General features: G+C 50.0%; 3 non-coding genes across 3 annotated transcripts; all 3 read right to left on the minus strand.

Moving 5' to 3' along the window:
- Positions 1-9,057: 9,057 nt before the first annotated feature.
- Positions 9,058-9,139, minus strand: TRNAS-AGA (transfer RNA serine (anticodon AGA)). Its single transcript has one exon. It is a non-coding gene; the product is annotated as a tRNA-Ser (tRNA).
- Positions 9,140-15,773: 6,634 nt separating this feature from the next.
- Positions 15,774-15,846, minus strand: TRNAR-UCU (transfer RNA arginine (anticodon UCU)). The gene has a single exon. It is a non-coding gene; the product is annotated as a tRNA-Arg (tRNA).
- Positions 15,847-19,922: 4,076 nt separating this feature from the next.
- Positions 19,923-19,995, minus strand: TRNAR-CCU (transfer RNA arginine (anticodon CCU)). Its single transcript has one exon. It is a non-coding gene; the product is annotated as a tRNA-Arg (tRNA).
- Positions 19,996-26,729: the final 6,734 nt, after the last annotated feature.

The following is a 26,729-nucleotide window of genomic DNA, read 5'->3' on the forward strand; positions in this document are numbered from 1 at the left end:
GATTCTTTCTTGGCCTGACTTGTTACACTTTGACACTTAACAGGCCAGAGTTTGTGCACCTTCCTATTATTCTCACTAGGATTTGATTTCCAAATTTTGAGGGATGACTTTTTGCCTCTAACAGCCTCCATTCCTCGGCCTTTTACCTAGAGTGGCTTTCTGCTGGTCGTCCTATTGTTGTTTCTGATTTAGGGCAAATGTTTCATCTGAGCCTCTAATTGCAGTGTTTTTAAACGGTCTGCATGCTGCTTGCAGGCACCTAACACTTGTGACAGCAGCTCCTTTTAATTTCCATCCAACCATCTGTACTTATGCCGATAGGTCGACTTTAGGTTTTTAACTTTGAGCGGTAGCTGAGAAGATGGTAAATTGGACAGAAACCCGTTCGACAAACCTCTTCATTTCCTTGTTATTTCCTGACTTCTTTAATCATCGCCTTTTCCTTATTTCCTGGCTGAGGCGGCGGCCTGCCAGGGAGCTCCCCGGCACCCAGGACTGGCGCTAGTGTTTTTAGCGCCCTAGGAGGACGGCCATTTTGCCGCCCCGCACGCTGGTCCTGTGGCTCCGGTGCACCTGCCACAGTCGTGCCTGAGGAGAGGGTCAGCTGGTCTGCGGCTCCGGTGGAGCTGCCGCAGCCGTGCCTGCAGGAGGTCCACCAGAGCCACGGGAGCAGCGGACCGTCCACAGGAATGCCTGCGGCAGCTCCACTGGAGCCGCGGGACCAGGGGACCCTCCGCAGGCACGGCTGCAGCAGGTCCACAGGAGCTTCCTGCTGTCCCCCCCCAGCAAAATGCCACCCCCCAATAATCCTGGCACCCTAGGCGATTACCTAGGCCGCCTAAATGGAAGTGCCGGCCCTGCTGGCACCTCTGACTGCCTGGGCTGAAGGCAAGAGACAGGCCTGGGCAGGGTGAGGGCCTCCTGTCCCGGAATGAGGCAGCAGTACTTCCTCGTCCCCTTTTCCCACCCACACCGGCAGGCGGCTGCTGCGGGAGAAGACGAGGGAGGCTCTCAGGACACTTGGCAGCACTGTGTGGCTGTCAGGGGAAAGAGCTGAGGCTCCCGATTTGACCTGCCATTGACTCACGTGGCTCTGCGCACCGTCAGCCAGGGCAGGCCAGGCTGCGGAAGTGACTTAGGCTTGGGCAGCATGACCGCGCTTTCCTGACGAGGCATGAGGCAGGCCAAGGGCTTTGCACAGTGTACAGGGAAGTGGGAAGGAGGCATCTTCGAGCCAGCATGTCTCGTCCACTTCTCCCTTGCCGCTTGGGCGGAGGTGGGAAGGGAGCGAAATGTTCCCGGCTGAAGGTTTTGTGCTTGGCTTTGAGGACTAATCCCAAGCCTCTAGTACAGCTGCCGGGAGATGGGCTTTTGCAGCGCAGCCCCCACACTCTTCCAGCCAGCAGGTGAAGCCACAGTGTCCGAGAGGGAGCCTTCGAGGCGGTAAAGGGGAACATCACGGCTCCCAGCAGACCTTGAGGAGCCCATGAGGAGCCTTCAGTGGCATTCCTGGGGGAGCATAAACCCCCCTCCTTTCGATTACCAGCTGAACTTACTGATCCATGATACCACAGAGACACCTACCAGCAGCTGTTTGCCAGGGCCGCTGCTCGACACCCTGCAGCGCTTCCTGCCAGTGCCAGAGCTCACCAGGCACTAGCCTGGAGCCAGGGCCACTAGGTGCTGCTGAAGAAAAGCCAGCAGAGTGACACAGCGTCCGTGGATTAATATAGGTAGATTAATCAAAACCCTCTTCTGCCAGCACCAGGTCTCCTTCTTCCTACACTGGGCCTTCAAGCGAGGGGGCGGCTGGCACAGCCCCAAGAGTCTAACCTGTGAGGCAGGAGGCGGCTGATGCCCGCAGCCTGCTGGGGAGCTCCCAGAAGTTATTAAGGGACAGAGACTCAATGCCCTTAGTAATAACGATTTGGGGTTCATCGAGGCCAGTTAGGGGGTCACGATGTCTGTCCTGTAACCCTGGGTGTCAGGTCACTGTGCAGCTTTGATCTAGAGCTCAGATCTCAACAACTGACCAGCAGCCCACAACCTCCCCCTGGGTCTGCCTCATCTGGTTACTCCGTACAGGCTGACCTTACCCCGCTTCCAGCCCCGGATTCTCCCCCTAATCATCCTACTGCCACTCAGAGCCACAGACGTGGAGGTGCTGAAGGAGGGAGGGGTGACTCTAGGATGGGGTTCTTCTCTAAAGATGGCTGGTAGAAAGGTGGTGCTCAGCTCTGTCAGTCACCTGCCTAGTTCCCTCACTGCCAGGGGATGCAGACATTTCTGTAAGGTGCAGAAAGGGGGTATTCGGCTTCGAAGTGAATGTGAGGAATGTGCATTTATGAGAGGGAATTTGTGTTATTCCAGTTGTACATCAGTGGCCTAATGGATAAGGCATGGGTCTCCTAAGCTAGAAATTGTGGGTTCAAGTCCCACCTGGGGTGAAAACCTCCTGTATACTGCAAAGAAACCTTGGTCTTGTTTTCACCAAAGAAGCTGGGTGATGTTTGAACATAAAGTGCTGGATCTTGGGAACAATCCCCCAGAAATGTCATCCTTCACGCAATAAATGCTTCTAAACCCCTCAGTAGCAAACAGTTAATATTAGTGTTTGCCTGTGAATAGAATGAAGGGGAGTGTTTATTCTGACATGTCCATGAATGAAACAGACAGGAAGAGCAAGGCTGTTCTGAAAGAGAATGGATCTCTCTGGAGACAAAGCAGACCCCGAGAATGAGCAACAGTGTGAAAAGAAGAGGTTCAAATGTGTGTTAGGTTGGTCTGCCAAATTTAAAGAAAATCCCAATGCCCTTAGCATGATGCAGACACTGGTGGTTTCTGATCTTTTACTGAGAATTCATTGAGAAATATTTTCCTTAATTATATTATGGAATATTGGGTGGGCTAGGAAGGCACCATTCTTCCTGCTTTCAGCCTTCCAGATCTCATGGCTACATGGCCTGGGGCCAATGCGCCCCTTCCAGTCAGCTGCTAGAGCAGACAACAGCAACACAGACAGGGATGGCAGCAGGGCAGACTGGAGCTCCAGGAAGACGTGGGACCAGGTCTCATCAATGGGGAGGTGGCCACCCCAGCATGCACAAGGCTGAGCCAGCAAGTGTGGTGTGTGCTGCAGCCTGCCACTGCTCACTTTTGCAACTGTGTTGCCCTGAGGACACACATATGTCTGGGTGGTATCAGCTCCCTGGATGGGCTCACAGAGCAGATGAGCCTCGCTTGGCAGAGCCTGGCCAGACCCCCAGGAAGGGGAGGGCATGCACTCAGGCCCTGTAATGGGTGATGCCAGGGTGGTGCCAGGGTGGCACCTCCTGCTGTTTGTCTCAGGGATTAGCTCGCTCAGCTAGTGTTCCTTCTGGTGGTGCCTTGTCCATCACTGTCACTGCTTGCAGACTGCCTCAGTCCAAGTACTGCAGCATCCTCTTTATGACTCGGCCATCCGGCCGTGCCATGATCTGTGCTCCTCCCTTCCAGGGTGACTTAGGCAGATATGCGGTGAAGTGTCTCCCAATCCAGCCATTTCCCCAGTGGTGAGTGGCTGGGATCCAGGCCCACACTACTCTGGGTCCCAGCCCAGGGATCCTGTAGATAACAGCTTCTGCTTCCTCTCCTTAACTTCATCCCCCAGTGCTGCTTCAATTCCTGGGGCTGCTTCCCTGCAGCCCCAGCACGTTCTTCGCCCTCTTCTCAGGGTCTCAAGCCTGCAAGTCCCAGCAACCAGCCAGGAGCTCTCTCTAGCTTCCTCTGGTCCCTGCCAGTCGCTGCCTTGCCAGAGGAGCTGTGACCCTACACCCCATATTCTTCATAGATTTATTGTTATGATATGCATATGGCACAGCTAAGATGTGTTTTATGCAAGATGGGCCATGTGAGATATCACTGGAAAGGTCGGACTGTCCTTGAACTCAAGATTTAGGTGCACTAAGTCCAGAGTCAACATGGCTGTCCTTGGTTCAGGATTGCATGAGTGAGTCAATATGGCCACCCTTTGGTTCAGGTCTGCAAGGCCTAATGGTCAGATCAAGGGGCCGCTTCAAAACAGGGATAGTGGCTGGATTAAGGGGAACTGGGCCCACCTGACTCCACCGGGTCCCAGCCCAAGGCCCCCTCAAGTTGAGTGCGTTCGTTACGCAGCCAGCCAGGATCCTACCGCAACATGCTGACCTTACACAGGTACGAGATACCACTCACTCTGCCTCCCTGGGCCACTTCCTACCTTGTTTCCCGAAGCTGTCATCCATCTATCGTCAGGGTCTCTGGGTTCCCTGGCACTGGCAGCTCCATAGAACTTTGACTCCCCCCAATTGACTGTAGGTAGCAAGTCTCCGGTCTGGTACCTGGGATCTCTGGTCCCACAGTCAGGGGCTGTAGTGGCTCCTGGCCTGGAGCCTCCACCAAGCGTGCGTCTTCCTCAATGGCCAGCCCAGACTGAGCTGAGCTGTTCTCCTTTATACTGACACAGCAGCTGGAGCATGCCCAGCAGGGTCTGAGGGGCGGGACTTCCTCCAGCCACAGTGTGGAATTAACCCTTTCTTCCCTAGTGCGGGGTATGCACACCCCATCATGGTCTGTAATATTTGATCTGATTATTTGACCCCTCCCATGCATTGCTGAAGTGCAGGAGGCACAGAGGCTTCTTCTGGGTCTCCTTTCTTCTGGCACTGAAATGGAAATGGTTCTTTCACGTGCATGGTGGGCAAGAAGTAGGACTTTCTGCAAGGGTCATTAACAGCCAGTCAGGCTGAATTGTTTTTTTTTAATTTCAGCAAAAAAGTTTCAGCCTTTTCCAGAAAGGGCCTTACGCTTGTTTTCCCAGGGTGCCATTTTTTTCACTACCATTAAAGCTACAGCGTCTCCATGCTATAGAGCAGAGAGAGGCCGTTTTGCAGGAGGTGTCAGACACTGGTCTTTTGCTCCGTGCCCACAGAACTCACTGAGCATTTTCCAGCCTGGGGTTGAGAAGGACGTTCTCTGCAATTGCTCCTCTGAGCTGTCAGAAGATGCTCTGTGGCTGACACTCCACAGTGCTACATTCACTCCGAGGACAAGTCAAATGCTGCGCCAAGGGTGGTGAGTTCCCCGTGAATTCCTGTGTGAGCACACACTGCCCCTGTCCTCCACACACACTGCTCATACACACACTCACACACAGTGCCACTGTCCACCACACACACTGCACATACACACTCTCACACACACACACAGTGCCACTGCCCATCACACATTCTGCACACACACACACACACAAAGTGCCACTGTTCACCACACATACTGCACACACACACACATAAACACAGTGCCACTACCCACCACACATACTGCACACACACACACAATGCCACTGTCCACCACACATACTGCACATACACACACAGTGCCACTGTCCACCACACACACACAGGGTCAGTGCTACCATTAAGGCGAACTAGGCAGTTGCCTAGGGCGCCAAGATTTGGGGGTGCCAAAAAGCGGTGCCTCCAATTTTTTTTTTACAGCGGTTCCTCCTCGAGTGCACAGTCGCTGCTCCACTTCTCCCGCCTCCCAGGCTTGCGGCGCCAATTAGCTGTTTGGCACCGCAAGCCTGGGAGAAGAATTAGAGCAGGGGCGGCGAGTCGGGGAAGATGCGGAGCAGAGGTGAGCTGGGGTGGGGAGGTACTGCACAGCTCCCAAGCAAGGGAGCTGCCCTGGGGGGGGGCACCTGAGGGCAGAGGGTGGGGAGCTGATGCAGGGCTGGGGGTGAGGGGAGCAAGGTGAAAGTTTTGCCTAGGGCGCGAAACTTCCTTGCACCGGCCCTACACACACACACACACACACACACAATGCCACTGTCCACCACACACACTGCAGATAGACACACACACTATGCCCCTATCCACTGCACACACGCACACACACACGCACACACTGTGCCACTCTCCACCACACACACTGCACATAGACACACACACCATGCCCCTGTCCACTGCACACACTGCACACATACACACACACCGTGCATGCTGCGCACACATCAACTGCAACAAAAGAAACACAAACTACACACTCTGGAGACAGTTGGTTTGTTTCCAGGCTGCTTTTACTTACAAAGGTGCTGAAGTGTGATCTCTCTTCTTTTTCCGTGGGCAGAAACGCAATGGAGGAGAATCTCACATCCCTGAGCTGCCAGGTGGCAGTGGCAGGAGAAAAATGCAGAGCACTGAAATTTTAAAACACTCATAAATATTTCACACTGTGGGTTGGGGTGTCCAGGAGGACCCAAGGGGGAGAGGAGAGTGGTGGTGCCAGAGTGCACTGTGGGACTGGGGGATTTAGAGACCCCGGCAAGGAGAGGCAGGGGCGGGTTGCAAGGCCCCACGGTGGCTGAAAAGGGGAACCCGGCAGGTTGGGCGGTAGCAGAGACTGGAGATGAGGAACCTCACACCCAGGGAAGGACTAGGGGAGTAGGGGGATGGTAAAATGGGGCCCAGCAATGGAGAAATGGGTTAGAGGCAATTGGGGGAGGGGCGCTGAGGACGAGGGTTGGGAGGAGGATGTCGGGGGCAGGGCGCTGAGGGCGGGGGAGAAGGAGGTTGGGGGAGGGGCGGTGAGGACGGGGGGAGGAGGAGGTCAGGGGCAGGGCTCTGAGGATGGGGGGAGGAGGAGGGGGTTGGGGCGGACTCATGGGACGGGGAGGTGGGATGGGTGGGGGGAGGGGCCCCACAGACAGAGGGAGTCACCGGAGGGAGGATGGGGAAATGGCAGGCCCAGGGATGGGGCAGGTGAGGGGGGCTGAAGTGGGTGTTAGTGAAGGAGCCTCACTGCTAGCGCAGACTGGACAGTTTCTTGCATGAGAGACACTGTCCCAAAGCAGGACTAATGCTCAGACCTGGTTATCAGTGATTTCAGATCTGTCGGTCTGCAGCAAGACTCTACACTGAGTCTTAATCAGCTCTGTTATTACACAGGGAATAACAAAAGGGTCAAATGGTGCCTGGAAGCCTTAAGAAGAATCCACCCCACCGAGTACAACACTTGTCGCTACCTGTTCTCAGCTCCATTGAGAATGTTTTGGGGTCACTCCTTGTCTTTATCAGCCTAGGTGTCTCAGAGAATCACAAAAAGCAGGTGCTTCAGTGACGCAATTGGTTAGTGCACAGTACTTATAGGGCAGTGCTGAGAGGAGCTGTGCTGAGGTTGTGAGTTTAAACCTCACCTACAGCACTGGTTTTCATTAATCAAGTGGTGTCACCCCCTCATTTGCCCTTGTGAAATGTACAATTCCAGCCCTGGGACACTGAGGAGGGGAGGAGTCAAAAATGCCCCTTTCAATTATTACCTCCTCTCCAGAGCACAGGTCAGAATCTACAATCCTTTCTCCTCCACCAGCCCCTGTGCCAGGATCCCTCCAGCAGAGCCTAGAGTCCACCATGGCATCTGTACTATTGACAAAGACTAAGTGACAGGGACAAAACACTCAAATCCCGCCTGGTGCAGGAAGCCACGTTTGCTCTTCAAATTCTGTCGTTGGTATATTTCCAGGTCTGGGAATGTCCCACAACAGCATTTGATGGGAAGCTGCCTGCAGAACAGTTACACCACATAGAGCTCCTGTGGAGGAAGGGTGGGAATTAGTAACATTTTGAGGATCGTTTGGGAAAGGAGCCTTTGCTGACAAGGTTTGTCTCTGTTCATATTTCACCTTCAGGTGTTATGTTGAGGGATCTTTAGTATATTTGTGAGGTTAATAACTATCTCCTCAACATTATTTACTCAACTTAAAAATTGGTGTCACTTGATTTTTGCATCTCCCTGTGAAAATACAACTGGCACATGTGGCTTTCTACAGGGGGTCAGGATGTTAAAGTTGGGGAATGCAATCTCTGTACTTCTGAGGGGGAGTGTTGATTTTTTACAGCTGCCTCACTGCCAGGCACACTGGGCTGTTAGCTGCACCCACTGTCCTTTCCAGGGGCCCCTGCTGAACCCTGGGGGGCTGCACTGCCGTGCTGGGGTGACTGTGCAGGGGGAGGAGCTGCTGGGAAGCAATGTAGAGCAGGTGCAGGAAGGAGACGGGTCACTATTCACATTCTGAACTGCACAATTTTCCAAATTTGGGAATAAATTCATAGATTCATAGACTAAAGTTCAGAAGGGACCATTATGATCTTCTAGTCTGACCTCCTGCACAATGCAGGCCACAGAATCTTACCCACCCACTCCTGTAACAAACCCTTGACCTATGTCTGAGTTATTGAAGTCCTCAAATCGTGGCTTAAAGACCTCAAGGTGCAGGAAATCCTCCAGCAAGTGACCCCGTGCCCCACGCTGCAGAGGAAGGCGAATGTCTGAGAACAATTCTAAGGGGAAGGTGAATACAGAGCAATGACACTGGAGATGCCCAGACCTCCAATGGGGGCAGCGTGGCAATTAATAATGGGAAGATCATTTGCAAAATTAGTCATCACTGACAAGATTTGTCTCTGTTCCTATTTCACGCTGTGGTGTTAGTTAGAGGAATCAGTACAGAGTTTTACTATATTAATTAAACACTTAATTTTATTTAACCGAGCCAAAAACTTAGTGTCACTTATTTTTTCTCTGTCCTAGCAAGAATGAATTGAATTTTGTGACTTTCTGGAAAGTGCAGCAAGATTAAATGTGGGGAATTCTGTCTCTGTGTTTGTGATCTGATGTTTTCCTCTCACAGGTCAGTGCCTTCCTTGAAATACCAAAAGGAATCTAAGCGCTGGTGTACACTGGGCACTTAACTGGCAAAGCAACATCTCTCAGGGTGTGACCCCCCCCACAACCCATAGAGTTAAGGTGACCTAAGCCCTGATTAGATAGTGCTAAAGAAAAGGAAGAATTGTTCTGTCAATGTAGCTATTACAGGGATGAGAAAACCGCTCCAGTCACTGTCTGCTGCAGAGAGCTATAGCAGTGCCACAGCAGTGTTTTAAGTATAGACAAAGTGAAACTAGGTCTGGCTCCAGTTCACACTGTGGATGCTCAGGCACTAAGACTACAATAGTAACAACAACAGCAGCCCAGTGCTTGCGTAGTTGGCAGGATTTGAACCTGCGCAGGGAGACCCCAATGGATTTCTAGTCCATCACCTTAACCACTCGGCCACAACTACTTAACATACATTTGTTTCACTACATGATGATTCTGTTCTCACTGAATTGTCACTTCCAATTGTTTGCTCAGACCAGCTTCCCCAGCACACTCATGGCTGCACATCAGTGTAAGTGTGTCCTTGGCTGAACAGCGAGAATTCCTGCCCATTTCCCTTCTGGCTGGAGCAGGATGAGAGTGTGTTTGTGTTAATGACATTGCTGTAGATTGTTGTTCATTCCCCACTCAGACAATTCAGACCGTCCCTTTCCTAGTCAAATCTCCAGCACATCGTTCCAATAGCAGGGGGCAGGATTTCTCTGGGGCACTGAAATATTTCAGGGGGTTGGTGCATGAACTCAGCCTTGCATTCCACCCTTGGTGTCTCCTGGACTAACAACAGCAGCAGAAAGAAAGAGCTGAACCAATATCTCCCTGTCAAGGATGCAGGTGCCACATCCCCTCTGTCTGCCCATCGCCACTGCAGGAGAGAAGGGTTCACTGGAATCGAGTGCCCTGGCTCTGACCAGAGACACAGGGAGGTTTTGCTGTTCACGGATCTGTGCAAAGGAAATTGTGTCTCTGTGTGAAATTGAGGTGGGAAATGAAACGTCCACATGGTGGCCCAATGCCCTAAGGAATGTGGGTGAAGGACTCAGGCTGGGAAATGATTTAACAGGGGTTTGTTTAAATTTATTGCCCTGATTAAAAACTATAGCTAAAATGCAGCCATGTTGTTAGTACTTGTACCTGTGTAGGGACACTGCAGTGGGTGTCAAGTCCATTGCCTTCACCAGGGGCAGTCAATTATTTTATCAAGATACAAATTTCTTGGTCAAGGTCTAGACTCCAGAGAAAACAGTGCACTGATGATAAGAAGTATATAAAAAAAATTTGCAGTCACTATGGACATAACTATGATATGTCGTGTTTCACTTTTTATCTCTGGCACCACCTCCTTTCCCTTTGGCCTTGTAGTTGACCAAGGGTAAAACTAAACATCTCAGATATCAGAGAGTGTTTATGTTCATTCCTGTGAGCTACACAGGGGTTTGATGTTGCTGCTTTGAATCCTCCATCTCTGCCGGGATAAGGAACAATTCAGGCTGTCACTGAATTGTAGGAGGGAGATCATTGACAGGGAGAGGGACGCCTCCTCTTTAAGGTGTTTTACTAGCTGGCACAGTAGCGTAGCTAAGGAGGAGCAGGGGTAGTGGCTGCTCTCCCCTGAGCATATTTTCCAGAAGTGGTGCCCTTCCATGCAGCCAGGACTGGGCTCTGGATTCGAAGTCCGGAGCTGGGTTTTGTGTGTGGCCACAGGCTGGCTCTGGGCTCCGCACCGCCCTCCCGCATCCCCAACCCTGCTCGCTCACTCTGGGGCTGCAGGCAGCGTCAGCTGGTTGCCGGGCTCCCTTGGGAGGAGGAGGCTCCCGCCTGCCCGCTGCTGCCCGGCTCCCTAAGCTGGGGTGGGCTCTGCTGGGAAGGGAAGGGGTGGCAGCACAGCCCCCCCAAGTGCAGCGAGGGGGGCTGAGGATCAGCCACCCCATTGACGCCCAGCACCCCATGCACAGCGAGGAGGCTGCGCGGTGGGAAAGGTGGCTCTGAAGCCCAGCTGATGTCTGTGGAGGAGGTGGAGAAGGAAGGAAAAGGGGGGATGTTTTTTTCTCATGGTGTCTCTTCAGCGGAGGGGGCTGAGGGAGCAGCAGAACCAGGAGGCAAAGGAGCGACTTTGGGTTATTGCCCCACCGCCTCCCAGTGCTGTGCCCAGGGCTGTGAAACTATGTTTAGTGCAGCTTGTGAAGGAAGGAGGGGTAAATGTGCTTTAAGGTGCCAGTTATGTCTCTTCAGTCTCACTGCTGACTAGCGGCAGACCCAGTGCTCAGAATTAAGCAGTGTTCTCAGGGCTACTGGACTCTATACTAGTTTTCAATTGCCTGCTAAATGTTTCAGCCATGCCTCCTTCTCACTCAGCTACATCCTGAATAGTGGTGACTGGGAAGGGGGTGTATGTAGCAGATGCCGATTTGAGGTGAATAGTCTCTTGGCCAGATTCTGCTGGGTTTATAGTGCTTTGTGCCATGGACTGGAGCAAAGTGGCTGGTGAATAACCATGGTCTATTCCAAACCAAGCCCTTCTGTCAAGCTCAGAGTTTCACAATCCTTAGAGCACCTTCAACTTATAAAGTGTCTCTGACAGAGGCTCTTCCCTTCAACACTGTGAGACACTCTGATCCCTGGCTTAGACCTTCTTATTGAGAAACAGCCCATAATGTCATGCCCCCTCTGTGTTATTTTTAGTGTAGACGAGAGAGAGTTAGTCAGTTTATTTCCCATCTCTCCTGAGCCCAGGTAGCTTTGAATCATTCACACTGCTGAGTGGAGAGAGCTGGTGGGATGGGAGAGCTGAGATTTTCCTCCATGGGGCATGGGGCAGAGGGCTGGGTGAGCAGTGGGATATGAGAGATGCCAGCATGGTGAGCAGCTCCAGTGCAGAGTCACTGAGAAGGGCCCAGGGTACAGGAAATGAGACTCCTCCGACTCGCTGTGACAACTCCACGGCTGAGACAGCCCAGGCAGGAATTGCTGAGGATGTTGGTGTGGTTTGTTCAGGTGATTCATTTCGAAATCTCACAAACATTCTCTGTTCAGTAGGAAAATACACATTAAGAGTTGGGCTCTGTCCCTGCAGGGAGCAGGTGGATCAGACTGGTGGATGGGGCAGGTCGCTGTGCTGGGAGAGTGGAGATTTATTACAGTGGCAGCTGGGGGACAGTCTGTGATGATTTCAGGGACCCGCCAGACTCCAACATCATTTGCAAACAACTGGGATGTGGACGTGCCAGCAATGCAACTGTCTCTGCTCATTATGGGCAAGGATCCGGACAGATCTGGCTGGACGATGTGAACTGCTCTGGGAACGAATCCGATATCTGGGAGTGTCCTTCCGGGGGCTGGGGCTGGCACAAATACAGGCACAAAGAGGACGCGGGAGTTCTCTGCTGATGTCTGTTCTGGGAATGCTCTTGCGAGCCGGGTTACCAGGGGATTTAACGGAGGGGGCAGACGTTTCAGGAGATTGCTGAGAATGATCCTCTGCCTGACTGTCTCTGCCTCCCTTTGCCTTGTGTAGCTACCTACCAGGGCCACCATTAGAAGTCCTCAGGTCTCATTCAGAGGTATTGGAGATAGTGCAAGATTTCCCTGATGTATGAATGCTGCAAGGAATCTGTATCCCGGACACCAGTGACAGAAAAGGATTTAGGGTCCTAGTGAAGAAATAACGGAACATGAACTCCCAGTGCCGGGTGTGGCAACACGGGCTAATGCCAACCTTGTATGTACAAACAGGGGAGCAGTGAGTAGGAGGGGGGACTAAATCGTACTGTTGTATATGGCACTGGTGAGACACAGGCTGGAATCCTGTGTCCAGTTCTGATGTCCACAGAAATTGGAAAGGGAGCAGAGCTGAGCCACAACAGTGATCTGATGGCTAGAATAAAAGCCTTCCGGTGAGAGATTTAAGCCTGGATCTAACTACCCTCCAGTCGATTTCGTGCCTGTATTTGGGGAAAAGCCAGATGGTGAAGTTGTATCATATGATGCTGCTCTTTGCATTCCGCTAGTAGCTCTGGAGGGTGTGAAACAGCAGCAACTAACCTTATAGACTGTAAAATCAGCAGGCCCAGATCACTTGAATCCAAGAGTTTGAAAAGAGCTGGCAGAGAAGCTCACTGGACTGTACACGCTGATTCGCAATAAGCCTTGGAACACTGAGGAAGTTCCAGAAGACTGGAAGAAAACTAACATTGTGCCATGTGATGGGGCAAGGCCAGATGGCTACAGTAAAGTACTGAGAAACAGATATGTTAGCCCCAGGCTAAACAAATCCCTAGGACCCTGGTAACCAAATGGCAGTTGCTCCAGGTTAATCAAGGCACCTGGGGCCAATTAAGATCTTTCTAGAAGGCAGTGGAGATAGCTACATTGATTAGAACACCTGCAGCCAATCAAGGCAGGCTAATCAGGGCACCTGGGTTTAATAAGGAGCTCACTCCAGTCAGGCAGGGAGGAGCCAGAGGAGAGGAAGTGTGTGTGAGGAGCAGGGAGCAAGAGGCACAAGGAGCTGAGAGTGAGAGGCTGTGCTGCAGGAGGGCTAAGAAGTACAAGCATTGTCAGACACCAGGAGGAAGGTCCTGTGGTGAGGATAAAGAAGGTGTTGGGAGGAGGCCATGGGGAAGTAGCCCAGGGAGTTGTAGCTGTCATGCAGTTGTTACAGGAGGTACTATAGAGAGCTGCAATCCACAGGGCCCTGGGCTGGAACCCGGAGTAGAGGGCAGGCCTGGATTCCCCTCAAACCTCCCAACTCCTGATCAGGCACAGGAGGAGTTGACCCAGACAGTGGGGAAGATCACTGAGGTGAGCAAATCTGCCAAGAAGTGCAGGACCCACCAAGGTAGAGGAGGAACTTTGTCACAACCAGTATTTGAAAAGAGTAAATAGAAGGTTCAAGGTAATTATAGGCTGATCAGTCTCACATCAATCTCTGGTAAGATAGTGGAATGAGTAAGGAACTCCATTAATAAAAAATTAAAGGAGGGTAATATAATTAATGCCAGTCACCACTGAGAATACAATTAGAATAATCAAATTATTTATGGAAAATAGATCCTGTCCAGTGTGGCTGATAAAGGGATTAGTGTTGATGTAAGACTTAGATTTTTGTAAGATGTTTGACTTGGTAGCGCACAAAATTTGGTGATAAAACTAGAGCGATACAAACTGAACATGGCACACATTAAATGGATTAAAAGCTGGCTAAGTGATGGGTTTCCAAATAGAGTTGTAAACAGGGGATTGGCACCAAGTGGTGTGTTTCTAGAGGTGTTTATAAAAATATAAAATAACTTATAGACCAGTAGTGTTCCTAATGGCACAGGTGTGCCTGTTTCTCCTGGCACCTTTTTTTCCAGCTGAGGACATATGTTAGAAAGACTCAGCCTGACCTCACCTTCAATTTTCAGCCAACTCAGAGTGCAGGCAGGGAGTACCTAGGGACTGTGTGCAGGCTGGATGGAGCTCAGGGTGCAGGCAGGGAGTACCCAGGGGCTGTGTGCAGGCAGAGGGGAGGGTGGCTAGAGGCTACTCCAGAGATATACAGAAGAAGCCTCATGCTGCCCACAGTCCTTGCACTCAGAGATCCCCGCGGGATGATGAGCCGCTGGGACACCAAAGGGATCCATGTCCAGGGATGTAACAGGCTACTTCCATGAACACAAAGCAGCAAACCCTGCAATGGCCCCAGCTCCCCATGATGCAGAGGGCGAGCACTGGCAGGAGGAGGCAGGGCACACAGGGCTGGCTCAGAGCACTCTTTAGTTTGCCAGCGTGAACAGCGGGGAGATGGCAGGCAGCTGGCAAAGCGGAGCCCAGGGCAGCTGTTAGGATGTGGATTTTCACACCTGTCTGGAAAGGCCTAGATTTTAACAATGCAGGTAGATGATTCTCATACAGCTAGTCACAGAGGTAGGAAAGAAAATCACAATCACTGTTTGCTGGTGTAAGGACTTCTCTTACTGGGACAGTCTGAGGCCCTGCTCTTTGGCTATGGTGCAGGGGCAGCCATAGGCTGGGAAGTGAATGGTCACGTCCTCACCGGTCACACTGAAATAAGGTGCTATTGAGCTGTTGGGAATACAGTCTTGTCCTGATAATGCCCAGCACCACCAGGTAAAGATGCTTAAAGAAAACTAAGTTTGGTAGCATCCTGTCTGGCAAGAACTCACCTATCAATAGCAGGGATGTGACACCCTCATTTCTGTGTTGTTCTATCACTGTAGTCCCCACTTCTCTATTGTTTGTTTGTATAATTGCTGTCTGGGTCTGAGATTGTTTCTGTCTGCTGTAGAATTAATTTTGTTGGATGTAAACCAATTAGGTGGTGTGTATAATTGATTAGAAAATCATGTTATGATTGGTTAGTTAAATTTCAGTAAAATGATTGGTTAAGGTGTAGCTAAGGAGAACTCAGGTTTTATTATATAGTCTGCAGTGAGTCAGGAAGTAAGGGGGGGAATTGGCATCATGTTTTGCTAAGGGAGAGGAATGGGAACAGGGGCACAGGCAGGGTTCTGTGGCATCAGAGCTGGGAAGGGGACACTGAGGAAGGAAATTGAAATCATTGCTTGCTGGAAGTTCAACCCAATAAACATCTAATTGTTTGCACCTTTGGACTTTGGTTATTGCTGCTCTCTGTTCACGCGAGAAGAACCAGGGAATGGGAGGGTGAAGGGATGAGCCCTCTAACACTAACTAACATCTAACATACATTTGAACCTCTTCTTTTCACACCATTGCTCATTCTCAGGTTCTGCTTTGTCTCCAGACAGATCCATTCTCTTTCAGGATGGCCTTGCTCTTCCTGTCTGTTTCGCTCATGGATGTTTTGGAGTAAGCACTCCCCTTCCCTCTATTCTCAGGCAAACACTGGTATGAACTGTTTGCTACTGCTAGGTTTAGAAAGCATTTGTGGAGTGGAAGATGCCATTCCTGGGGGATTGTTCCCAAGCTGCAGTACTTTGTGTTCAAACATCTCCCAGCTTCCTCGGTGAAAATAAGACCAAGGTTTCCATGCAACGTAGAGGAAGAAGGTAGTTGTTCACCCCAGATGGGACTTGAACCCACAATCTCTGACTTAGAAAGCCATTGCCTTATCCATTAGGCCACTGGGGCCCTGAAGGCCAACTGAAAAAGGGATGGATATTCCCTCTCATAAGTGCACATTCCTCACATTCACTCAGAAGCCAAATACCCCATTTAATCACTTTACAGAAATGTCTGCATCCCCTGGCAGCGAGGCAACTGGGTAGGTTGCTGACAGAGCTGAGCATCACCTTTCTGCCAGCAATTTTTAGAGAAGAACCCCATCCTAGAGTCACCCCTCCCTTCTTCAGCACATCCACATCTGTGGCTCTGAGTGGTAGTAGGATGATTAGGGGCAAATCTGGGGCTGGAGGGGGGGTATGGTCAGCCTGTAAGGAGTAACCAGGTGGGGCAGACCCAGGGGGAGGCTGTGGGCTGCTGGTTGGTGGTTGTGATCAGAGCTCTAGATCAAAGCTGTACAGCGACCTGACACCCAGGGCTGACATAGTGACTCGATGAACCCCAAACCCTTGTTACTAAGGGCTTTGAGGAGTCTCTGTCCATTAATAACTTCTGGGAGCTCCCCAGCAGGCTGTGGGTGTCAGCCACCTCCTGCCTCACAGGTTAGACTCTTGGTGCTTGCAGGCCCAGTGTAGGAAGAAGGAGGCCTAGTGCTGGCAGAAAAGGGTTTTGATTAATTGAGCTCTGTGTTATGGGCACAGAAGGGGGAAAGGAGGGGGAGTTTATGCTCCCCCAGGGATGCCACTGAAGCCTCCTTGTGGGCTCCTCAAGGTCTGCTGGGAACTGTGATGTCCCCCTTTTGCCACCTCAAAGGCTCCCTCTTGGACACAGTGGGTTCACCTGCTGGCTGGAAGCGTGTGGGGGCTGCGCCGTAAAAGCCCATCTCTGAGCAGCCATATCAGGGACTCGGGCTTAATCGAAATGCAGAATCTTCAGTTGTGTATGTTTTGCTCCTTTCCCACTTCTGTCTAAGTGGCAAGTGAGAAACGGACGAGACACGCCGGCCCGAAGACGCCTCCCTCCCACTTCCCTGCAGGCTGTGCAAAGCCCTTGGCCTGCCTCATGCCTCGTCAGGAAAGCGCGGCCATGCTGCTCAAGCCTGAGTCTCGTCCGCAGCCTGGCCCGCCACGGCTGACGGAGTGCAGAGCTATGCAAGTCAATGGCAGGTTGAGTCGGGAGCCTCAGCTCTTTCTCCTGGCAGCCACACACGCTGCCTAGCACCCGGAGAGCCTCCCTTGTGTTCTCCTGCAGCAGCTGCCTGCCGGTGTGGGTGGGAAAAGAGGACTAAGAAGCACTGCGGCCTGAGGCCGGGACAGGAGGCCCTCACCACGCCCAGGCAGCCAGAGAGCTCCCTGGCAGGCTGACACCTCAGCCACCTCTTGCCTCATGGTCTAGGCTCTTGGTGCTCCGCTGGTCACAGCCTTGCTTGAAGGCCCAGAGGGAAAAGGAACAAGCCCATGCACAGCAGAAGATGGCTTTGACCCATTAACTGCAGGATTATGGGCTTAGCATTCTTCCACTGCACCACTCTGCTGGCTTTGTACCTGCAGTGGCCAGCACTCAGCCTCCAGCATCCACACTAGTGTCTTGTGAGCACTAGTGCTGGCAGGTAGATGTGCAGGCTTCTAGGCAGCAGCCTTGGTTAGCACACATATGTGTCTCTGTGGTGCAATGGCTCAGTGGAGTCAGCTATTAATTGAGAAGATTGTGGTTCAAACCTACCCAGGGACAGTGGCTGAATTTCTCCATTTTTCCTGGCTGCCTTCCCCTCTGTCCCAGGACTGTCAGTCACGTTCACACTCGCTGCTTACTCAGCTCAGCACTTATTCTCAAAACTCTGCCAAAGCACCTCAGTCCTGCCCCTCCATGACCCTTCCAGGCAGAAAAGGGCCGAAAGGATTCCCCTCTGGGGGCTAATTCTATCCCTTGCCACAGGGCTGTTTCAGCCTCCCGTGAGAAGGGAATGATGGTGCTTGTATAAGCAAGTGTCTTAACTCATTCTCCGTCTTCAATCAAACTCTGCAGAGTAGGTCAGATCCTCAGCTGTTCGAAACTTGTGTCATTGATGTCAGTGGAGCTATATGGATTTACACCAGCTGAGGATATGGCCCATACCTTTTAAACCTGTATCTCCACCTAACCCTAGGGAACCGAGCATAGGTAGTGTTGTCTAGTGGCCAGAACAGAGGCCAGGGAGCCAGGAGCCCAGACAAGTCCCTGTTGCTCTCTGCATCTCAGGTTTTCCACCTTTGCAGTGTCACCTTCCCCTTGGGTGAAACCTGCTACAGAAGCGCACAGTGATCCTTGCTTTCGTTCGGCTTCCCTCTCCCCCCTACTCATCTTGCCACCACATTCCCTCCATGTTGCCACCCCCTGACACGGAGACCCCTTCACCACTGATGGGATGGACGGCGAGACCATCTTGAGAGAGCCGCTCCCGTTGCTCTGCAGGCACGGCAGGACCCCAGGCCTTGGAGAGGCTAAGCAGAGGGGCAAGCAGCTGAGTTCTTCCTTTTCACTCCCACTTGACTCAAGTATCTGCATCACATTTGTGACATAACCAAGTGGCCCAGGGAGTCCAGGGCCAGGTTCTCTGAGCTCAGGCTCACCGGTGTAAACTGGGAAGAGAAGAGGAAAAGAGGGGAAAGAAGGGAGAGGAGGAGTTTTATTGCCAAAGCAGGTTCCAGCGACATGACTAGCAGTGACCAAGGCCAGGTCTGTGCTACGGGACTACAGTGGCACAGTAGAGACCCAGCCGACAGCCACAGAAGGGATTTTAATGTAACTGCAGGAACCCCACCCCCAAAGTGACAGCAGCCAGGCTGATGGAAGCATCTTCGGTCGATACCGCCGCGTCTATAGCAGGGGGAAGAGTGGCACAGCTACATCGAGGGGTGGGTTTTTCACAGCCCTGAGCCCTGTAGTTATGTCAGCCTAGACCAGGCCTGAGCCAGGTGGAACACAAAGCCGAGAGCTCAGGTAAGTCTCTGACCGAGCTGGGGAAGAGCTACAGAACAAGCTAGATACAAGGGGGAGAGGTGCTCAGAAGCAGAGGACTGCAGAGATCTGGACACTGCTTTGACTAGTTCAGATGATCTCTCACGTCTGACGTGAACAAACGCGTTGGATTTTTTCAGCTCTCACACCTGTCCCAGTCACAAATCACATTTCAGTATTGAATGTTTCCATTGCTCTTCTTGTGCAGTGATGGGGACTGTCCTCCATTCTTACTGTGGAAAATCACAGCAGCAAGATGGAGTCTGGAGTCACATGGGCAAATCACATGTCCATGCATGACTTAGTTTGCAGGCCAGCACCGTTCTTTACATGTTAGCTTGAATGTTCCTAGGAAAGCTCAGAGGGATTGGCATGTCCCAAAGTCCAGTGTCAGTGAAGCATTTCTTGATTGGGCACTTCCTGAGAATAGTCCTTTCTCAAGAAGCTGACCAAATGCATCACTGAGGCTACTTGAAATCAAATACATTTGAGATACAAGTACATAGCCCATATGCATAACTTCAGATACAAAAATGGTACACACATACAGCTAGTATAATTATAACCAGCAAATCATAACCTTGTCATAGACACCTCACATGACAACCTTTGCACATTGGCCTCATGCCATGTAGCCGTGTTGTCTCAAAGGGCGACAGCGGGAAGAATGGTGCCTTCATAGACAACCCAATATTCCATAACATAGTTAAGGAAAATATTTCTCAAAGAACTCTCAGTAAAAGATCAGAAACAGCCAGCATCTGCACCAGTCTACGGGCATTGGTATTTTCTTGAAATGTGTGAGACCAACCTAGCTAACACCTACCTCGCACTTGAACCTCTTCTTTTCACACCGTTGCTCATTCTCAAGGTCTGCTTTGCCTCCAGACAGATCCATTCTCTTTCAGTACGGCCCTGCTCTTTCACTGAGGTGTTGGAGTAAACAATTCCCTTCACTCTAGTCTCAGACAAACACTAGTATTAATTGTTTGCTACTGCTAGGTTTAGAAAGCATTTGTGGAGTGGAAGATGCCATTTCTGGGGAATTTGTTCCCATGCTGCAGTACTTTATGTTCAAACATCTCCCAGCTTCCTTGGTGAAAACAACACCAGGTTTCTTTGCAATATATAAGAAGGAAGTAGCTTTTCACCCCAGATGGGACTTGAACCCACAATCTCCAGCTTAGGAAGCCAATGCCTTATCCATTAGGCCACTGGGGCTCTTAATTGCATGTGAAAGAGGGGTGGAAATTCCCTCTCATAATTGCATATTCCTCACATTCACTCAGAAGCTAAATACCCCATTTAATCACCTTACAGAAATGTCTGCATCCCCTGGCAGCGAGGCAACTGGGCAGGTCGTTGACAGAGCTGAGCACCACCTTTCTACCAGCCATCTTTAGAGAAGAACCCCACCCTAGAGTCACCCCTCCCTCCTTCAGCACCTCCACATCTGTGGCTCTGAGTGGCAGTAGGATGATTAGGGAGCAAATCCAGGGCTGGAAGAGGGGTAAGGTCAGTCTGTAAGGAGTAACCAGGTGGGCTACTGGTCAGTTGTTGGGATCAGAGCTCTAGATCAAAGCTGCAGAGTGACCTGACACCCAGGGTTACAGGGCTGACATAGTGACCCCCTTACTGGCCTCGATGAACCCCAAACCCTTGTTACCAAGGGCATTGAGGAGTCTCTGTCCATTAATAACTTCTGGGAGCTCCCCAGCAGGCTGTGGGCATCAGCCGCCTCCTGCCTCACAGGTTAGACTCTTGGTGCCATGCAAGCTGCCCCCTCGCTTGCAGGCCCAGTGTAAGAAGAAGGAGGCCTGGTGCTGGCAGAAGAGGGTTTGGATTAATCGAGCTCTGTTATAGGCACAGAAGGGGGAAGGGAGGGGGAGTTCATGCTCCCCCAGGGATGCCACTGAAGCCTCCTTGTGGGCTCCTCAAGGTCTGCCGGGAACTGTGATGTCCCCCTTTTGCCACTTCAGAGGCTCCCTCTTGGACACAGTGGGTTCACCTGCTGGCTGGAAACGTGTGGGGGCTGCGCCATAAAAGCTTGTCTCTGAGCAGCCATGTCAGGGACTCGGGCTTAACCCAAGTACTGAATCTTCAGTCGTGTAAGTTTCGCTCCTTTCCCACTTCTGTCCAAGCGGCAAGTGAGAAACGGACAAGACCCGCCAGCCCGAAGACGCCTCCCACTCACTTCCCTGTAGGCTGTGTAAAGCTCTTGGCCTGCCTTATGCCTCGTCAGGAAAGAGCAGCCATGCTGCCCAAGCCTGAGTCACGTCCGCAGCCTGGCCTGCCACGGCTGACTGCGTGCAGAGCCACATGAGTCAATGGCAGGTTGAGTCGGGAGCCTCGGCTCTTTCTCCTGACAGCCACACATCGCTGCCTAGAGCCCTGAAAGCCTCCCTCGTGTTCTCTGGCAGCAGCCGCTTGCCAGGACCAGGAAGCACTGCAGCCTCAGGCCGGGACAGGAGGCCCTCGCCACGCCCAGGCCAGCCTCTTGCCTTCAGCCCAGGCAGCCAGAGGTGCCGGGGAGCTCCCTGGCAGGCCTCCGCCTCAGCCTGGAAATAAGGAAAAGGCGATGAATAAAGAAGTCAGGAAATAACAAGGAAATGAAGGGGTTTGTCTGATTTACCATTTTCTCAGCTACCGATCAAAGTTAAAGACCTAAAGTCAACCTATCGGCATAAGTACAGACGGTTGGATGGAAATTAAAAGGAGCTGCTGTCACAAGTGTTAGGTGCCTGCAAGCAGCATGCAGATCCTTTAAAAAAGCTGCAGTTAGAGGCTCAGATGAAACGTATTCCCTAAATCAGAAACAACAATAGGAGGACCAGCAGAACACCACTGTAGGTATATGGCAGAGTGATGGAGGCTGTTAGAGGCAAAAAGTCATTCTTCAAAATTTGGAAATCAGATCCTAGTGAGGATAATAGGAAGGTACACAAACTCTGGCCTGTTAAGTGTCAAAGTCTAAGAAGTCAGGCCAAGAAAGAATCTGAGAAGCAATGTGCTAAAGACACAAAAGCTAAGCATAAGAATGTTTTTAAGTACATCAGCAGCAGGTAGCCTGCCAAAGAGGTGGTGAGGCCACTAGCTGACAAAGGAGTACACTACGAAGACAAGGCCATTGCAGAGAAGCTCCGTGAATTCTCTGCAATGGTCTTCACTGCAAAGGACAGGAGGGAGAGTCCCACCTTGGAGCTCTCCTTATTGGGTGACAAATCTGAGGTACCATCCCAGTATAAGAAGTTTTAGAACAAATTGTTCAATTAAACAGGAAGAAGTCAGCTGGACCAGGTGGCATTCAACCATGAGTTCTGAGGGAACTCAAATTTTAAATTGCAGAACAACTAGCCGTAGCACACAAGCTACCACTGAAGCAAGCCTCTGTTGCAGACGACTGGCAGGTAGCTAATGTAATGCCAATTTTTAAAATGGGCTCCAGGGGTGATCCTGACAATTGCGGGCTGGTGAGCCTAACTTCAGCAATGGGCAAATTGGTAGAAACTAGAGTAAAGAACAATCAGACAGCCAGATAAACAGGCTCTGTTGGGAGAGGGTGAACACAGCTTTTATAGACTCATAAACTTTAGGGTCAGAAGGGACCAATATGATCATCTAGTCTGACCTCTTGCACAAAGCAGGCCACAGAACCCTACCCATCCACTTCTATAACAAACCCCTAACCTAAGTCCGAGATACTGAAGTCTTCAAATTGTGGTTTGAAGACCTCAGGCTGCAGAGAATCCACCAGTAAGTGACCCATGCCCCAAGCTGCAGAGGAAGGCGAAAAACCTCAAGGGCCTCTGCCAATCTGCCCCGGAGGAAAATTCCTTCCCGACCCCAAATATGGCGATGAGCTAAACCCTGAGCATGTGGGCAAGACTCACCAGTCAGCACTCAGGAAAGAATTCTCTGCAGTAACTCTGATCCCATCCCATCCAACATCCCATCACAGACCACTGGGCATACTTATCTGTTGATAATCAAAGATCAATTGCCAAAATTAAGCTATCCCATCATACCATCCCTTCCATAAACTTATCAAGCTTAGTCTTAAAGCCAGATATGTCTTTTGCCCCCACTACTCCCCTTGGAAGGCTGTTCCAGAACTTCACTCCTCTAATGGTTAGAAACCTTCATCTAATTTCAAGTTTAAACTTCCTAGTGTCCAGTATATACCCATTTGTTCTTGTGTCTACATTGGTACTAAGCTTAGATAATTCCTCTCCCTCCCTAAGATTAATCCCTCTGATATATTTATAAAGAGCAAGCATATCCCCCCTCAGCCTTCTTTTGGCTAGGCTAAACAAGCCAAGCTCTTTGAGTCTCCTTTCATAAGGCAGGTTTTCCATTCCTCGGATCATCCTAGTAGCCCGTCTCTGAACCTGTTCCAGTTTGAATTCGTCCTTCTTAAACATGGGAGACCAGAACTGCACACAGTATTCCAGATGAGGTCTCACCAGTGCCTTATACAACGGTACTAACACCTCCTTATCTTTGCTGGAAATACCTCGCCTGATGCATCCTAAAATCACATTCGCTTTTTTAATGGCCATATCACATTGGCGGCTCATAGTTATCCTGTGATCAACCAATACTCCAAGGTCCTTCTCCTCCTCTGTTGCTTCCAACCGATGTGTCCCCAATGTATATCTAAAATTCTTATTATTAATCCCTAAGTGCATGACCTTGCACTTTTCACTATTAAATTTCATCATATTACTATTACTCCAGTTTACAATGTCATTCAGATCTTCCGGTATGATATCCCGGGCCTTCTCTGTGTTAGCAATACCCCCCAGCTTTGTGTCATCCACAAACTTTATTAGGACATTCCTGCTTTTTGTGCCAAGGTCAGTAATAAAAAGGTTAAATAAGATTGGTCCCAAAACTAATCCTTGAGGAACTCCACTAGTAACCTCCTTCCAGCCTGACAGTTCACCCTTCAGTATGACCCTTTGGAGTCTCCCCTTTAACCAGTTCCTTATCCACCTTTCAATTTTCATATTGATCCCCATCTTTTCCAATTTAACTAATAATTTTCCATGTGGAACCGTGTCAAATGCCTTACTGAAATTGAGGTAAATTAGATCTACTGCATTTCCTTTGTCTAAATAGTCTGTCACCTTCTCAAAGAAGGAGATCAGGTTGGTTTGGCACGATCTACCTTTAGTAAACCATGTTATACTTTGTCCCAATTATCATTGACCTCAATGTCCTTAACTACTTTCTCCTTCAAAATTTTTTCCAAGACCTTACATACTACAGATGTCAAAAAACAGGCCTATAGTTACTCGGATCACGTTTTTTCCCTTTCTTAAAGATAGGAACTATGTTAGCAATTCTCCAGTCATACGGTACAACCCCTGAGTTTACTGATTCATTAAAAATTCTTGCTAATGGGCTTGCAATTTCATGTGCCAGTTCCTTTAATATTCTTGGATTAAGATTATCTGGGCCCTCCGATTTTGTCCCATTAAGCTGTTCAAGTTTGGCTTCTACCTCAGATGTGGTAATATCCACCTCCATATCCTCATTCCCATCTGTCATCCTTCCATTATCCTTAGCTCCTCATTAGCTTTATTAAAGACTGAGACAAAGTACTTATTTAGATATTGGGCCATGCCTAGGTTATCCTTAACCTCCATTCCATCCTCAGTGTTTAGCGGTCCCACTTCTTTATTCTTTGTTTTCTTCTTATTTACATGGCTATAGAACCTTTTACTATTGGTTTTAATTCCCTTTGCAAGGTCCAACTCTACATGGCTTTCAGCCTTTCTCACTTTATCCCTACATGTTCTGGCCTCACTAAGGTAGCTTTCCTTGCTAATCCCACCCTTCTTCCACTCCTTGTAGGCTTTCTGCTTTTTCTTAATCACCTCTCTGAGATGCTTGCTCATCCAGCTTGGTCTACAACTCCTGCCTATGGTTTTTTTCCCCCTTTCTAGGGTTGCAGGCTTCTGATAGTTTCTGCAGCTGCAACTTAAAGTAATTCCAGGCCTCCTCCGCATTTAGATCCACAGGTTCTTCAGTCCAATCCACTTTCCTAACTAATTTCCTTAATTCTTTAAAGTTAGCCCTTGAGAAGTCAAAAACCCTAGTCCCAAATCTATTTTTGATTATCCTTCCATCTAGTTTGAACTGAATTAGCTCATGATCACTCGAACCAAGGTTGTCCCCTACAACCATTTCTTCTATGAGCACTACTCACCAAAACCTCACTACTCACCAAAACCAAATCTAAAATGGAATCCCCTCTTGTTGGTTCTTCAACTACTTGGTGAAGAAATCCATCTATCACATCCAGAAAAATCTGACCCCTATTATTCTTGCTAGCACTTGTCCTCCAGTCTATATCTGGGAAGTTAAAATCTCCCATGATCACACATTTCCCATTAGTGTTTACTTCATTAAAAACATTAAAGAGGTCTCTATCCATATCCAAATCAGAACTCAGCAGTCTGTAGCACACCCCAAGCACTATCTGAGGGGAGGCTCTAGTAGCTTTCTTTCCCAGTGTGATTTTTGCCCAGACAGACTCTGTCTTGTCCATTCCATCACTTCTTATTTCTTTACAGTTAACCTCATCATTGATGTACAATGCTACTCCACCACCTTTGCCTTTATTTCTGTCTTTCCTAAGCAGCACATTGCCTTCAATACCTGTACTCCAGTCATGACTACTATTCCACCATGTTTCTGTTATCCCTATAATATCTGGTTTCACTTCCTGCACCAGTAGCTCTAGTTCCTCCATTTTGTTACCTAGGCTCCTCGCATTAGTGTACAGACACCTTAATTTTTGCCGTTTGGCTTCACTGACATTTTTTATCCAGTTAGGCACAGACATTCTACCACCAGCATCACCTGTTAGTCTGATATCTACACTACCCTTCCTCCTTATGTCAATTCTTCTGTCCACGGCTGTATCCCCTTTTACTTTGTTTTCTTCCCTCTCAAGGTTAAATTCTGGCATGGAGATCACCTGGACATCTCCCAACTATCTCCCCCAAATTTCTAGTTTAAAGCTCTTTTAATCAGGTCGGCGAGCCTCCATCCTAGAAGTCTATTTCCCTCCTTACTCAGGTGAAGTCCATCCCGAGAGAACAGTCTTCTGTCCTTAAATGCTTCCCAATGGCCGTATATCCCAAAGCCCTCCTTATAGCACCACTGCCTGAGCCATCTATTGATTGCCATAATCTTGTCACACCTTTGTTGCCCTTCTCTAGGAACCGGCAGAATCCCACTGAAGATCACCTGAGCCTCGATTTCCTTAAGCGTCTTCCCCAGTCTGGCATAGTCTCCCTTGATACGTTCCAGCGAGAATCTAGCCGTATCATTCGTTCCCATGTGAAGGACAATCAAAGGATTTTCTCCAGCTCCCGTTAGGATCCTTTTCAGCCTCAGGTCCACATCCCGTATCTTAGCACCAGGCAGACAGCACACCCTTCTGTTCTCCGGATCAGCTCTAGTTACAGGCCTGTCTATTCTTCTCAGTAATTAGTCCCCAATCACGTAGACTTGCCTTTTCCTGGTGATGGTGTGATTCTCTGGTCTATCCCCTGTTCCCTCTGGCTGCAAGTCCTCTTGATTTCTATTCACCCTTGCAATCCTCCGCAACCCATACCATATCCTCCTGGGGTTCATATTTGGTGTTGTCTCCATTGACTCTTCCCCTTTTCCTATAGGACTAGCTGCTCTTCTCTTCTTCCTTGCCCTCTCACCTTCAGCGACCCCTTCTTCATTTTCCAACTCTGCAAACCTGTTCCTGAGTTCTATTTCTCCTTCACTAGCCTGTCTTTTCCTCTGCCTGGATCTCTTAGTCACATGCTTCCACCGTCCACTTTCCTCACCCAGCAGTCTCCCCTCTGAGCTCTTTGGTCCTGCTTCCATCTCCAAGTCTGAGCTTATCCCTTCAGCTTCCTCATGTCCTTGTTCCACCATCTGCTCAA

Source organism: Gopherus flavomarginatus, chromosome 4 (genome assembly GCF_025201925.1).
Source record: "Gopherus flavomarginatus isolate rGopFla2 chromosome 4, rGopFla2.mat.asm, whole genome shotgun sequence".
Lineage (NCBI taxonomy): Eukaryota > Metazoa > Chordata > Testudines > Testudinidae > Gopherus > Gopherus flavomarginatus.